Here is a 6,000-nt window from a genome sequence, read left to right on the forward strand (position 1 = left end):
TTCATGCAATGACTGACGCTAAACGCTCTTTTGCGCGTAACTATATTTATACATACACACACATATAGAGTATATAGTATATTAATTGGAATTCGCATTACGTGTTGGCGGTTGTGTTTGCCTATTCACTTGCTCGTGGCCCTTAGCATACTTAGCTTTGTAAATATGATATTGCAATTTATATTGCTAAGGCTTGGGTGCTTCGTAAATATCGTAATATTCTTCTTGGCCGCCAATTCTTGAGCCGTCGACTCAGCTGCTAATGGGTAAACGTTTATCATTGGCAAATAACTTAACCTCTCGGAAGCGATGCAGTGTTGGGAATGTCCAATTTCCTGCGTTTACAAGGGAACATTTCGGGTGTGTGAAGATAAGTGCAAGTTAAATATTTTTACAATAATCCAAGCATGTTTTATCTCTAATGTAGTGTGATGAAACAGATTCATATATGCCATTTGTATATAAGCAACCTCATTTCCTCACTACCCAGTTATAACAGACACTTATCTTAAGTTTGTCTATAGTCGAAACAATGCAACTAAGAGTAACCAAGTATAAAATATTGGTAGTCGAAAAAGTCTTTTCGTATTTTGTCCATAGATGTCGTTGTAGTCGTATATTTCCAGTGCTACCAATCAGATTGTGTCATACCATATAGTGTTTTAAAAGTTACAGCTCTTCAAAAATGAATGAAAATAATGAAAAAATTCGCTATATTTTGAAATATTTATATAAAAATGGGAAGAATACCACGCAAGCCACCAATGAAATTTTGCAAAGTTTATGGAGACGATGCTTTATCAGTTCGTGTAGCACAACAATGGTTCGCTAGCTTCCGTTCTGAAAACTTCGATGTGAAAGATGCACCTTGCTCTGGTCGACCTATCGTTGAAAAAGTCAATTAAATTATGGAAAACATTGACCAGGACCGTCATCAAACTGCTTTGACCCATTTAAAAAGGATGGCTACAAAAAGAAGCTCGATGCTTGGGTACCACATGAATTGTCTGTGAAAAAATTGTATGGACCGAATTAACATCTGCGATTCTTTGCTGAAACGAAACGAAATCGAACCATTTCTGAAGCGAATGGTAACAGGAGACAAAAAGTGGATCAAATACCACAATAATGTGCGAAAAAGATCATGGTCCAAGCGTGGTGAAGTTCAACAAATGGTCGCAAAGTCAGGATTGACGCCTCGAAAGGTTGTGCTGAGTGTTTGGCGGGATTAGAAAGGAATCATGCACCATGATACTTGTCGCAGTTTTTCGCCGAGAAACCAGAAAAGTTTGACACTGATGGAATAATGTCTCTAGCGGGAAAATGGCAAAAAGTGGTCGACCAAAATGGTACATATTTGGTTCATTAAAGTTCATAATAAATATAAAAAATAAGTTGAAATTTGATTAAAAATACGAAAAGACTTTTTGGACTACCTTTTATTTCATAGAAAGCAGGTTAAACTACCATTATTCTATTATATGCTTCGCATAAAATGCCGTTTTTCTCGGCGTCGCTCTGCTTACAGAATAAATAATACCGAGACTCCACAGTATCGTAAATTATTGGTCAACTCCATTATCTTGAACCGCTTAAAAACATATCAAGCTCTTCAATCGTTCTCATAGCCATAACTATACCGTAACTGCTTTTATATTTCTCTCTAATAATGCCTTTATTCGCTTTCTGTCATTTTATTGCCCAACAACAGGACACATTGTTATTTATTATTTACCTTGAACATTCGGTATTTATTAATATGTTTGGCAAATTGATTTCACTGAGCATTTCGAAGCAACTGCGGCACTCTCCACCCGGGTATGCCCTGAAGCGAAGAAAGTGTGGCAACTGTTTTACAGCCACCGGAACGTTGCGCCCTTACGATTCCACTTCGTCATGCATTTTCGTCCAGTGAGGCATAGACACGAACTCAAATAAGCGAGCGTGTTTGTGCAGAAATTTCAGCAAAGAAGTCTATACGCTGCTGCCACCTTATTATTTGCCGCCACGTCTCGGCCGTTTTTATCTAGGCACTACACATCATTGAATTATTGTTTTCCTTTGGCATCGCCAATAGTGGGCAAGCGAATGCTTTATTTGCTGTTTTGTTTTATTATTGACTACGCTGTCGCATTATTTTGACAAATGGCACTTTCATTTATCACGTTTTGGAGGGCAGGCACTTGGCGAGCGGCAGCTCCAGCACACAGGTATAATTCATACGGTGCAAACAGAAGTGATGAGGCTTCTATACGCTACGTAGCAAAGTGTCGAACGAGTGCTGTCCGTATCTCCTTCGAAGTGTCGCAGGTGTATTAATGATGTCTACTTTACGTGCAACGCCCTTCTAAGCTAGTTATAAGTTACTGTCGATTTCGAGGACGCCGGAGCGCTGCAAGGAGGTACGTGCGCCCTCTGCAAAGTGTGATGAACCGCTTTTGAAACGGAAAATGTTGAATGCTTTGTGGCAGATGTGTGATTTTTTGATTCTTTGTCCCATTAATTTTTGCAAAAGGTGCGAATATATTGAAACATTTACCGTTATCGTGATGGCAAATATAATTGCAATTTCGTAAATGCTCTTAAAAGATTTCAATATTGTGATCTATGACTTTTAGAAGAAGCGATGCAAGTGAGCGGTCTCGCAAATAGTACATACATATCTATTCAATACTCTGGCATGTTCTCACATCACTCTTTGACGTATTCTTACAACTCTTAGGTGAAAGTGCACTTAGAATATTCTGAAAACATATTTTCAAAATAAGAGCTAAAATCATTGTGAACATAATTGATACCTATGTACATCTCTGGCGGCTCCTTCTCTGCTCTTATACCGTCGAGGGAGTTGTGGGTTGGAGGAGAGGGGAATGAGCTTCTTTACGAATGGGTCACACCTTGGAGGGAAGGTTGGTGGAGTGGTTTACTATCTGGAGGTCCCTATCAACTCCAGCTTCAGATTTCCAGACTATTGCAGTGTCTTCTAAGCCAAGGTTACAGCCATTAAGGTAGCAGTAGATTTACTGTTCCGGAGTGCGATACTAGCCTTAAACTCATTAACAGTGCGTTCAGGAATGGTCAACGAGTGCTTAACCTCCCTATCAATAGCATCGATTGTGTTTATGATAAGACTGGTATGGTTGCCAGGCCATAGCGGAATCGCAGGAAACTGTAAAGCTGATGAGCTAGTAAGGGAAGGCACCCTATAACCGTGATCGGTAGAATGGGAGCGAGTCGGTTCTTCCGTATCCTCTTGTGTTCTATTACTAGATTGCTGCGCTTCGCGGATGCTTGTCCAGCGCTGGGCCACCATCGTTACATCACAACAGCCTTTTGGCTCAAGATCGATGGATATAGGGAGTGATATCTTTACCTTTGAACTGATTTCTGTCAAATTAGTGATGTAATTCCGAAGGCTCATTCGTTATGGACAAATAAATTAGCAACGGAACTTTCCTAAACTTCAATGCAACTGTAAAAATAATAATCAATTGGGATTATACTATTCTTAAACGAAAATAGTTGAAATTGGTTTGTCCGCATTCTCTGAAAACAAGTCCACTGGTTTGACCTTCAGTACGAAGATGTATCTGTTAACTGCCTGTGAGACTAAGTTCCAAGTCCAACTTCGTATTTTGGTTTTACAATTTGGTTTTCAGACAACAAAATAAGTAAACTATGTAGGAAGTGTAGAAAGTCTCTGCCGAAAAGTGTTACTGTAAATATTCACTCGTCGCGGGAGAAAAGCAGTTGCGTCATGAACTCGGCTTTACCTGTTTTAAGTTTCACATTTGTATTCGCTTTCCTTTGGCGAGGGCGAATTCAAAGCCTTGCAATTTATCTCGAACTGTCATGGATTTGTTACTCTAACCTAGTTTTAGCATCTTTGTTCACACGATGTTGTGTAACTGTACACCGATGCATACTAATCTGAGTGCGAGCACAAGTGCAACATTAACCCTGCAGAGAAAGCGCTGGCTGTGGAAACGAGAGTAAGCTGGAGGAACTACAGTTTGCCGTGAATTTCAAACCTCTCTCAACGGGTGGTGCGCGGTCAATTTAAATTTATTTTATGGCTCCAATGGTCCTATGGTCCAAACGTAAATAACAGTCTTTTAAAGAACTTTCTCAATTCAAGACATGAGACTTTTCTTTAGTCGGAATTGTTAGATGCATATTGATAAGGAAGCGGATAAAAGGAGTGCGGAACTCGATATATGTCCATAGACTATCTGCATATACTATATACTTTTCACATTTCTACCAACTCTTTAGCTCCAAATTTTCCACAAGGGTCGTAGCTGCCCCTTGTACGAGCGTAAACACACGTACACACGCTCAAATGCATCTGCGTTTTCCTTCAGTTTTTTCGTGCCTCGCTCCAATTTGCTGTTGGTTGTGTTTTTTGTGAATTACTTTTACTCTTATTTGTCGCACGTTGGTTATTAGAGTTGCGACTTGCTACCCTGTCACTCGACCCTGTTTTTACTCACCCCGGTTGTTGTTGTTGTCGTGTTATGCTCGTGTGTTGCCGCTGTTTTACACAGTCGACATTTTTCTCGATGCCGATTTCGGATACATTTTGCATTTGTGTCTTGGTGTTTGTTGAGTTCGCGTTGGCGCTTTTATTGCTCGCCTCTTCGAAGTATGGTAACTAACGATGATTGAACGCTTGCGGTTGACTGCAGCCACATTCGTTAGACCTAGCGGGCGCAAACAAATACCGGCACACATTCGTCGATATTAATATGCGCTCAAACAAACACTCACACACACACTCACTCAGGTTGTACGCCCCTCCATGGGGCGGCAGCCAACGTTGCGTGTCAATGCGCACTGGTGCAGCGGCAAAACCAATAACATCCTCGCGGCTCTGAGGCTTACCAGCGCACATCCAACACTCACACAACACACACACCGCCACACACAAACACAGATCTGTGTGTACATTTGCATATATGCATGTGTGCTTACAGCGCATATTTGCAGCATTTAAAGGATTAAAGCTCATAAGCTTACACGACATCAGCGTTGACAGATGAATTTGCACATTCGCATATCCGCGACAAATATTGCTACAGACGTTGCTAGGTGTGTGTTTGTGCCTGTCCACAAGAGTGTGGATTATGCGGGCGAGCGTGTACATAATGTGGCACATAGGAGGAGATACGCTGGCAGGCGTCTTCCTGGTGCAAGGGTGCTCGTCTGCCAAGTGTGCCTGTCGGCTGGCAATATTTCTCGCTGGCTACCTTTCCGGCAAGGCGGTGAACCCTGCTGCATCTTGGCAGGCAAAATTAATGTGCACCCACATTACATTCTAGCTGGCAGCTTTGAGTGAGTGAAGTCAACGTGCTCGTTCAATCTGCTCTGCAATCTCGTTTCGGCTTTGAAGTGCGAAATACTTAGCGGAATTTTGTTTGTACGCCAAATCAATCAATATGGATTTGTGCTTACTTCACTTGCTCATAGTCGCACCTTTGGATTATGCTAACAACTCGGTGAAGCGCCTGAAATGTGGGCCACAACGGTGAATATGCGCCGCCGCCTGGAATTCAAAATGATTTCGTTTGAGCTTTAAATATGAATCGGAACCATATTTTAAAGGAAATATCGTTTGGAACAATAAATAGAAGAATGTTTTTCAAAATTGGGTGTCTTCCAAAAACATCGATGATATTGCAGTTGTTACATAATGAGAGCAAGAGCAATCCCTAACGTGCTAAGCATCACTAAGTGGAGTGAAAAAGTGTTTGCCCGAGTTCGCTCCATTAAGAAAAGGCGCTTTTAGAGAATTCTACAAAATCGCCTCTAATCAAATAAGTCTACACATGTCACCAATTTGATTGATCAAGTGTCTAAATTACACAAATCTCTGATGTTGTTGTTGCTGCTTCAGCAGAAAATATGAAAAACAAGGAAAGATTATGGAGAATTTGGAAATTATTGGGAATAGGATGATGAGCGTCTAACACGAAGTATCAGTAAGATAAGTTGATAGAT

Source organism: Bactrocera neohumeralis, chromosome 2, assembly GCF_024586455.1.
Source record: "Bactrocera neohumeralis isolate Rockhampton chromosome 2, APGP_CSIRO_Bneo_wtdbg2-racon-allhic-juicebox.fasta_v2, whole genome shotgun sequence".
Classification (NCBI taxonomy): Eukaryota; Metazoa; Arthropoda; class Insecta; order Diptera; family Tephritidae; genus Bactrocera; species Bactrocera neohumeralis.